General features: G+C 45.9%; 1 non-coding gene across 1 annotated transcript; it reads right to left on the reverse strand.

Annotated features, from left to right (window-relative positions):
- Positions 1-808: 808 nt before the first annotated feature.
- Positions 809-990, reverse strand: LOC139279068 (U2 spliceosomal RNA). The gene has a single exon (XR_011596400.1). It is a non-coding gene; the product is annotated as a U2 spliceosomal RNA (small nuclear RNA).
- Positions 991-10,935: the final 9,945 nt, after the last annotated feature.

The following is a 10,935-nucleotide window of genomic DNA, read 5'->3' on the forward strand; positions in this document are numbered from 1 at the left end:
TGGTGCTGTTGTTGGTGATGCTGGTGTGTTTAGTGATGTTGGTGTTGGGGCTGATCGTGATGGGATTCTGAGGAGCAAGGTGAGATCTTTTCAAGGGCATTGATACTGATGGAATAGATGGCAGTGAATTTGAGATGACAGAAGCAATCTGTCAATGGTGAGAGAGGTTGCACCAAGAGGTACACTGGATAGAGAAGTCATTGCAAACACTTCAAACTACCATAAAGCTGAAAAGTGTATTCTAAATCCTGAAGGCTCCAGCTTCTGAGATTGGAAATTGATTAGCTGTGAAATGGTAGCTTTTATACCACTTTTGCAGTTGCCAACTATTCACAGCAATAGAGTAATTGAAAACCTGCCAAACTTACCTGACATGAGCACCGAGCACCAGGAACCTCGGTAAAAACTTTAAACACTAAAAATCGTTAGGACCTGGTAAAATGCTGCTTAAATACCTCGCTTAGTGCCGAGTCTGCAAACCGCAGTCAGAGCCGACACTTGGGAAATTAACAAGGAGGCGGGTTCAGAGCCGACTTCTGCCCCGCCGTCAATCATTGCCATTTTGACAGCGAACCCACCTCCAAACTTGAACTCGCAGTGCCAGTAAGATTCTGGCCTCTATGATTACTCTATCAAAATCTTTCAGAATTTTAAAGACCTCCATTAGGTCATCCCTTCAGCCTTCTCGTTTCAAGAGAAAAGAGACCCAGCCTGTTCATTTTTTTTTTGTTCATTCTTGTCAGATCAACTCCAGCGCCAAAGATCACTTTGCGCTACTACACTTGATCTTAGCCAAAAGGCCGAGAGGGGAAGCTGCACTGTTCCTGGAAACACTGCAATACCAGGTCGATGCGTGGAGTGGACGGAGCAAGCCCCTGTTCCATCTCCCTGTTCCAAAAAACAATTTAATATTTGGTCCCCAGATAGGGGATATTAAACTGATAAGAACAGATACTACATTTGATTTTAGCCAAAAGGCCGAGAAGACCCAGCCTGTTCATCCTTTCCTGATGGGTATAGCCTCGCAGTTCTGGTATCATCCTTGTAAATCTTTTTTACACCCTCTCCAGTGCCTCAAGTCCTTTCTTTAATATGGTGACCAGAATTGCACACAATACTCCAAGTGTGGTCTAACCAAGGTTCAATATAACTTTAGCATAAATTGTCTACTTTTGAATTCTATCCCTCTAGAAATAAAACCTACTGCTTGGTTTTTGCTTTTGTTGTTGCCTTATTGACCTGCATTGCAACATTTAGTGATTTGTGTATTTGTACTATCATATCCCTTTGCTCCTCTACCCCATTTAGATGTAGATAGCATGTAACTCACACTGAGGAAACCTGGCAAGCACAGTTGCTAGGAACTCGCTGCTCAAATGGGTGTTCATGTAGATGCCACTGAATGGAAAAGTAAATGTTTCTAGACCATTTACAAGCCATTTTGTTTGTTCTTTTCTGCTGGCATTTAGTTTCCATTTGTTATTTATTTACATTTAGCCCCAGCACCATTACTGATGCCAACGGTTTCTGAATGGGAGTCCTCTAAGCTGATGTGTTTTGAAGAAAAGGATGACCTATGAAAGGATGCCATATAGGTCAGCCTGCCTTACAGATACTTCCCACCAGCATTCACAGACATAGGTGAAATTATTTCACTTTGGCAGATGTACTGCTGGTGAATGAAAGCCACTCGCCCCAAAGGAAGCTGTGAGAGAGGAACCCTGATGGTATTGCTACGCTATATGAATGCTTCTGAGATGTGTGTATCAGCCATGGCTCAGCCATTGGTAGCATTTTCGCCTCTGAGTCAGAAGGTTGTGGCCTCAAGTTCCACTCCAGAGAGTTGTGCACAAAAATCTAGGCTGACACTCCAGTGCAGCACTGAGGAAGTGCTGCACTGTCGGATGAGACATTAAACCGAAGCCCCGTCTGCCCTCTCGGGTGGGCATAAAAGATCCCATAGCACTATTTTAAAGAAGAGCGGGGAATTATGCCCGGTGTCCTGGCCAATATTTATCTCTCAATCAACATTACTAAAACAGATTATCTGGTCATTATCACATTGCTGTTTGCAGGAACTGGCTATGCGCAAATTGGCTGCCGCGTTTCCTACATTACAACAGTTACTACACTTCAAAAAAAGTACTTAATTGGCTGTAAAGCGCTTTGGGATGTCCGGTGATCATGAAAGATGCTATATAAATGCAAGCCTTTCTTTTTTTTCCCTTTATATGTGATTGTCAAACTTGAGGCGGTACTGTCTGAAAGAAGACGTGCCAGGCTGATAAAGAGCCAGTGTTGCATGTTTGGCTAAACCTGAAAAGAGGGCACAAACTACTTCTGCAGGTCCTGGTACATCTATCTGCCAATGATCATGGGGACCAATTTCTGAGGGTGTGGGGCAGCAGAGCGACAGATGCAGAGCTGTGCCATCTGATGCAAGGTGTCCTGGAGCTATCATGCAACATAGAGCTGGCACATGCAGGAACTGTCATGATCAGCTGTGGCCTGAAACATGGCTCTAACTCCTTGCAGGTATACAGCAATGCTGATCTGTCAGATGGTATTGTAGACTGCTAGAGGGCTACTCTCCTTGCAAGCACCTCATGCAAAGCCATTTGACTTCAGCAGTCATCAATGAGGGTGTTGAATGCTGGGTTAATCCGTCACTTGTCTGCAGACTCCTGCTTCATTTAGGATTTCCCTCTTTATTTTTGCCTGCCACGTTTTAATCCTGCTTCAACCTTGAGAAAGGCGGCTACTGTGTGGAGAATTGCCATCCCCTTGTTGTGACACTCAACTTTCATTGGCCGCCATCTCTTTAAACTTTACTCACATGTAATTTTCCTCTCCCACCAGTCATGTGCTTCCTGGATCCACCTGCATCTGCACCTGGTGCTGTGCATATAATACAAATGAGTTACATCGGAGAATTGAGTGCTACTAGCACTTGACATTTTTAGATGGGATTTACATTAATTCTTAAACATTTAGGGGTGAATTTCCATAGGAGGTTCTCCTGCTCATCCGCTGTAACTAAAAGCCACGGAAACCGCATTGACGTTATATTTCTGGGGTTTCTGTGGCTCTTCTGCCGAAGTTATGCCATGGCTGGAAATTTTCACAATAGCTTTACTAGATTTGAAATTCTTGCCCACAGCAAAGGTTCATCCCCTGGAGCAGCAGCTTCATCAGAGATGAGCTGGGAACAGCAGTGATTTCACACAGGATAAGTTCCTGTTCGTCTGCAAGAATTACTAAGTGAAGGCAAGATATTTCCTCAGAGAGATGGGTATATGAATGGAGGGGGAAAAATCAGCAAGCAAAGTGATCTATGTCATTTGTAGTGTCTCTGCACCTTGTTACAAATCCACACGAGGCAGGGATATATCAGACACGGTAACTCTGTGACCTTCACTTTATTTCCAGGACTGAAGAGTCTTCATCCTGGGTGGGACCTCCGCTTTTATACCTGGAAGCCCAGGTGAGGAGCTCACTCCCTGTGGTCAGGGTGTGCATTGCAAGGGCACAGGTACAGTATGCATGAGCTACAGTTACATACTTATAGTCATTGCAAGATGGTGAAATACATGATATCACCTCCCCCCTTAGGTCTTTTAGTTTCAGAGGTTACATCTATCGGGTGGTCGGCGCTCTCTCGTGGAGCGCCGCAGTTGTGGCTCTGGTGGCTGAGCCTCAGCTCGCGTCTGTCACTTGAGGTGATTCTGGCCTGTCCGGGCTGGCCGCAGGGACTGTGCATGCTGAGGTCTTTGTTGCTTGTGCGCTGGCAGTGGTGTGGGTGCTATCTCATTATGCTCTTCTTCCGGTTCCTCCGTGTCTGCACTGAACCTTGTCTTTATTTGGTCCAAGTGTTTGCGGCATATCTGCCCATTGTTTAGTCTGACCACCATGATCCTGTTTCCTTCTTTGCCAATTACGGTGCCCTCCAGCCATGTGGGTCCCAAAACATGGTTAAGAACAAATACTGGGTAATCTATTTCTATACATCTCCCTCGAGCCTCGATCATGAAGCTCGGTTTGGGACTGGCGCTTGCCCTCAACAATGTCTGCCAGGGCTGGGTGAATGCGGGACAGCCGCGTCTTGAGCGTGCGTTTCACGAGGAGTTCCGCTGGCGGGACTCCCGTGAGCGAGTGCGGGCGGGACCTGTAGGCCAGCAGGAGGCGGGATAGGCGGTACTGAAGGGAGGGTCCTTGGATGCGTAGCATGCCCTGCTTTATCACTTGGACCGCCCGTTCCGCCTGGCCATTGGAGGCCGGCTTGAACGGCGCTGTCCGGACGTGCTTGATCCCATTGCCCGACATAAACTCCTGGAATTCATGGCTGGTAAAATATGGGTCATTATCGCTGACCAGGATGTCCGGCAAGCCGTGGGTCGCGAAAACCGTCCGCACAGTGATGGATGTCGTGCACGAGTTCAATATGATGCACTCGATCCACTTCGAGTATGCATCGACAACGATCAGGAATATTTTTCCCATGAACGGGCCCGCACAGTCCACGTGAATACGTGACCATGGCCTGGTGGGCCAGGGCCATGGGCTGAGTGGGGCCTCCCTGGGGGCATTGCCCAGCTGGGCACACATCGTGCACCTGCGAACCCAGTGTTCCAGGTCTGAGTCAATCCCCAGCCACCACACGTGGGACCGGGCAATGGCCTTTATTAACACGATACCAGGGTGCTCGCTGTGGAGTTCCCTGATGAACGCTTCCCTTCCTTTCTGGGGCATGACTACCCGGCTGCCCCATAACAGGCAGTCGGCTTGGACGGAGAGTTCATCCATCCCTGAAACGGCGAGCGTCTCAATGCGTTCCAATTTGGGCCTGCTGTGTGGCCATAGTCTCTCAAATTGTTGGGCGCTCATGAGGGACTGGCTAGCTCCGGTATCCAGCTCCGTGTGCACCGGGATGCCATTCAGTCAGACTTTCATCATCATGGGTGGCGTTTTAGTGTATGAGCTGTGGACGTCGGCCACATGAATTCTCTGAACTTCAGCATCCATGATTGTTCCCCAGGCCTCATCCTGCATTTCAGACCCCTTAACCTAAAACCAGACTAGCCTCGCTACTGCCTTTTTGCACATCCTGGCCAGGTGTCCCTTGACATTACAAATCCTACAGGTGTAAAGTTGGAACCTGCAGATTTTTGCAATGTGTCTGCTTCCACATCTCCAACATGAGCTGAGATTGCTGAGAACAAAAGGACTATTCCCAGGCATTCCTCTCTGATGGCCCTTTTGGCTGTTTCTAAGCCTTCTGATGGGGGATGTTAATTGTCCCATCACAGGATGTATTGTTCCTCGTGATGGCGTGAATTGCCAATCCCCTTTCCATTGTCCCTGTTGCCAAGAGCTTGTTGCTGCCTGGCTGGTGTCAAATTGCCCTTGCCTGCCTGCCTGGACGGGTGTCGAATTACCCTTGCCTGCCTGTGGAGTTCTGTGTCATTTTTATAACATTGATTCCCTGGTTCAACGCAACTTTAAAACCAGGGCTGTGTGTGTAGATTAGCTTGGTCTCCTCTTCCCCTGCCATACAGGTCTGAGCTATCAATGCCGCCCCTTCTAAAGTCAAATCCTTAGTCTTTATGAGCTTCCTGAAAATGCTGGCATGATTAATGCCCTCGATGAAAAAGTCCCTTAACATCTCCCCTCTGCAAGCATCGGAGAACTTACAGAGACTGGCCAAACGCCACAGTTCCGCCACGAAGTCTGAGATGTTTTGACCCTCCCGACGCCGATGAGAGTAGAACCTGGTCTGAGCCATGTGTACGCTACTTGCCGGCTTGAGATGCTCACTGATCAGCTGGCTGAGCTCTTCGAAGGACTTGTCCGCTGGCTTTTGGGGTGCGAGCAGGTCTTTCATCAGCGCATACGTCTGTGGACCACAGCTGGTCTGTAGATGCGCCCTCCGCTTGTCAGCCGCTGCATCTTCCAGCCAGTCTTTTGTGACGAAGCTCTGCTGGAGTCTTTTCACAAAGTCGTCCCGTCCTCATCCACACAATAGCATTCCTCGGTGCCACCGGTGGCCATCCTCGTGGTTCGGTGATTCCCGATTCTCGTCGCCAAATGTAGTGTCTCTGCACCTTGTTACAAATTCATACGAGGCATGGATATATCAGACACGGTCACTCTGTGACCTTCACTTTATTTCCAGGACTGAAGAGTCTTCATCTAGGGTGGGACCTCCCCTTTTATACCTGGAAGCCCAGATGAGGAGCTCACTCCCTGTGGTCAGGGTGTGCATTACAAGGGCACAGCTACAGTATGCATGAGTTACAAGTTACATACTTATAGTCATTGCAAGATGGTGAAATACATGACATCATTCTTTTGCACAAAACAGTTGGGAGGGGAGAATGGATGTCTGCAAAAACTGAGGGAGGAGGAGGAGGAAGTCCCAGCATTAACTAAGCAATGAGGGAGAGGGAGTGTCTGAAGCACTTTCACACAGGTAGGAACATGGATTATTTAATCTTTTCTTTGCTTATAAATTTTTATTCAGGTTGGATTTATTTGTATAATATTTGTATAAGTATAACTAAGGATTTATTGTAGAATTTAATGACTTCCCTTCCCCCCCTCCCCCCCCACCTCGTTCTCGACGCCAAATTTGTAACCTGCGCCTGATTTTTTAATGTGTAGACAAGGTTTTTTCAAGCCTACAAAAATCTTCACTTGCTCCATTCTAAGTTAGTTTGGAGTACGTTTTCACTGTGGAAACTTTCAAATCAGGCGTCAGTGGCCGGACACGCCCCCTTTTGAAAAAAAAATTCTGTTCAAAAGTGAAACTGTTCGACCTGACTAGAACTGCAGAAAACTTAAATGTGGAGAATTCCGATTTCTAAGATACTCCGTTCTCCACCAGTTGCTCCTAAAAATCAGGAGTAAATCATGTGGAAACTTGGGGTCAGAGAGTCAGGATAAATGGGTAATTTTCCGGTTGGAAACAGTAACTAGTGGGGTGCCGCAGGGATCGGTGCTGGGGCCTCAACTATTTACAATCTATATTAATAACTTGGATGCAGGGACCGAGTGTAATGTAGCCAAGTTTGCTGATGATATAAAGATGGGTGGGAAAGCAAATTGTGAGGAGGATACAAAAAATTTGCAAAGGGATATATACAAGCTATGTGAGTGGGCAAAAAATTGCCAGATGGAGTATAATGTGGAAAAATGTGAGGTTATCCACTTTGGCAGAAAAAATAGAAAAGCAAATTATAATTTAAATGGAGAAAAATTGCAAAGTGCTTCAGTACAGCGGGACCTGGGGGTCCTTGTCCTTGAAACACAAAAAGTTAGTATGCAGGTACAGAAAGTAATCAGGAAAACAAACATAGAAACATAGAAACATAGAAATTTACAGCGCAAAAGGAGGCCATTTCTGCCTATCGTGTCCGTGCCGGCCAACAAAGAACCGCACAGCCCCTGATCAGCAGCCCTAAAGGTTACATATAAACCTATGAACAATGACGGAAAGGCAAAGAGCACCCAGTCCAACCAGTCCATCTCACACAACTGCGACACACCTTATACTGAAACATTTTACACTCCACCCCAACCGTAGCCATGTGATCTCCTGGGAGAGGCAAAAACCAGATAAAAACCCAGGTCAATTTAGGGAGAAAATACCTGGAAAAATTCCTCTCCGACCCATCCAGGCGATTGAAACTAGTTCAGGAGATCACCCTGACCATATTCTATTCCCTGCAGTACTTACCATTATATCTGCGCCGTCAAACAAAAGGTCATCCAGTCTAATCCCAATCACCAGCTCTAGGTCCATAACCCTGCAGGTTACTGCACATCCAACCATCTCTTAAAAGTGGTGAGGGTTTCTGCATCCACCACTCTTCCAGGCAACGAGTTCCAGATCCCCACAACCCTCTGCGTAAAGAAGCACCCCCCCCTCAAATCCCCTCTAATCCTTCCACCAACCACCTTAAAATTATGACCCCTCATAATAGACCCCTCCACCAATGGAAATAGGCCCTTACTATTCACTATGTCCAGGCCCCTCAATATTTTGTACACCTCAATGAGGTCTCCTCTCAACCTCCTCTGTTCCAATGAGAACAACCCAGCCTATCCAATCTGTCCTCATAAGTAAGATTCTCCATTCCAGGCAGCATCCTAGTAAATCTCCTCTGCACCCTCTCTACTGCAATCACGTCCTTCCTATAATACGGCGACCAGAACTGTACGCAGTACTCCAGCTGTGGCCTAACCAAAGTATTATACAATTTAAGCATAACCTCCCTGCTCTTATATTCTATGCCCTGGCCAATAAAGGCAAGCATTCCGTATGCCTTCTTAATCACCTTATCCACCTGGCCTGCTTCTTTCAGGGATCTGTGGACAAACAGGTCCCTTTGTTCATCTACACTATTAAGTGGCCTACCGCTTAATCTGTATACCCTTTCTTTATTAGCCCTCCCAAAGTGTATCACCTCACACTTCTCTGAATTAAATTCCATTTGCCACTGCTCTGCCCACCTGCCAGTAGATTGATATCCTCCTGCAGTCCATGACTTTCTTCTTCATTATCAATCACACAGCCAATTTTAGTGTTGTCTACAAACTTCTTAATCATACTCCCTATATTCAAATCTAAATCGTTGATATATACCACAAAAAGCAAGGGACCCAGTACTGAGCCCTGCAGAACCCCACTGGAAACATCCGTCCAGTCACAAAAACATCCATCAATCATAACCCTTTGCTTCCTACCTCCAAGCCAATTTAGGATCCAACTTGCCACTTTGCCCTATATCCTATGGGCTTTAACCTTCATGACCAGTCGACCATGTGGGACCTTATCAAAAGTCTTGCTAAAGTTCATATATACTACATCGTACGCACTACCGTCATCGACCCCTCCTGATTACCTCCTCAAAAAATTCAAATAGGTTAGTCAAACATGATCTTCCCTTAACAAATTCATGCTGACTGTCCCTAATTAATCCTTGCCTTTCCAAATGCAGATTTATCCTGTCTTTCAGGACTTTTTCCAATAATTTTCTCACCACTGACGTTAGGCTGACAGGCATGTACTTACTCGGCCTATCCCTTTCTCCCTTCTTAAACAAGGGTACTACATTAGCAGTCCTCCAATGCCCAGATCCAAAGAGGACTGGAAAATGATGGTCAAGGCTTCTGCTATTTCCTCTTTTACTTCGCTCAACAGCCTGGGATGCATTTCATCCAGTCCTGGGGACTTATCTACTTTCAAAGCTGCTAAACCCCTTAATACTTCCTCTCTCACTATATTTATTTCATCCAGAATATCACACTCCTCCTCAATAGCAGTATCTGCATTGCCCGTTTCCTTTGTGAAAACAGATGCAAATTATTTGTTAAGAACCTTACCAACATCTTCCGCCGCCACACAAAAGGCCCTACCCTTTCTTTAGTTACCCTCTTACTCATAATATATTTATAGAACATCTTAGGGTTTTCCTTAATTTTACTGGCCAAGAATTTCTCATGCTCTCTCTTGGCATTCCTAATATCCTTTTTAATATTGCCTCTAATAGAATGTTGGCTTTTATTGCAAGGAGGATAGAGTATAAAAGCAGAGAAGTCCTGCTACAACTGTACAGGATATTGGTAAGGCCACACCTAGAGTACTGTGTGCAATTTTGGTCTCCGTATTTAAGGAAGGATATGTTTGCATTGGAGGCTGTTCAGAGAAGGTTCACTAGGTTGATTCCAGAGATGAGGGCATTGACTTATGAAGATAGGTTGAGTAGGTTGAGACTATACTCATTGGAGTTCAGAAGAATGAGAGGTGATCATATTGAAACATAAAAGATAATGAGGGGGTTCGACAAGGTGGATGCAGAGAGGATATTTCCACTCATAGGGGAAACTAAAACTAGGGGGCATGGTCTCAGAATAAAGGGCCGCCCATTTAAAACTGAGATGAGGAGGAAGTATATCCTGCCTTAAATAAGGAGACCAAAACTATATGCAGTATTCTTGATGTGGCCTCACCAATACCTTGTACAGTTGTAGCAGGACTTATTTGCTTTTATACTCCATCCCCCTAGCAATAAAGGCCAACATTCCATTTGCATTGCTGATTACTTGCTGTTTCAGGCACAAGGACCACCAGGTCCCTCGGTACTGCAGCATTTTGTAATCTCTCTCCATTTAAATAATAATTTGCTTTTTTATTTTTCCTGCCAAAGTGGATAACCTCACACTTTCCCACATTACACTCCATCTGCCAAATGTTTGCCCGCTCACTTAGCCTGTCTATATCCCTTTACAGATTCTTTGCGTCCTCCTCCTAACTTGCTTTCCCACCCATCTTTGTGTCATCAGAAAACTTGGCTACATTCATCCAAGTCATTAAAATAGATGGTACATAGTTGAGACCCCAGACCCGATCCCTGTGACACACCACTAGTTACTGTTTGCCAACCGGAAAATGACCCATTTATCCTGACTCTCTGTTTTCTGTTAGTTAGCCAACCCTCTATCCATGCTAGGATGCATCTATTTGTACTAACTGAATTGCAGCCGTTTCTCTGATTGGCTCGCCATTATCACATGACCTATTGGTAATTGGTTCCCTTGGAGGATAAGCCACACCCCGAAGTTTCTCTGGAATGCGTCAATGGAACCTCCCAGTCTAACTTTGCACATTGTAACATGATCTATTTTGACTTCAGAAGTCAGAAAGGACACATCCCTCCCCCAGCCAAAATGCCTTACCCCAACGCAAGTGCATCCCTCCCCCAACCAAAATGCCTTACCCCAGCGCAAGTGCATGACCTTACCCCACCCCTACCATAGGTGCATCGTATACAGATTGTTAGCAGGTTTATTGGGTATGAAGTGAATAGTGACAGAGTCGTGACTTCTGGACTTCATCCAGTCCAACGACATCCCTTGTAGGTGGGTGTAAGAATG

This window comes from Pristiophorus japonicus, chromosome 13, assembly GCF_044704955.1.
Source record: "Pristiophorus japonicus isolate sPriJap1 chromosome 13, sPriJap1.hap1, whole genome shotgun sequence".
NCBI lineage: Eukaryota > Metazoa > Chordata > Chondrichthyes > Pristiophoridae > Pristiophorus > Pristiophorus japonicus.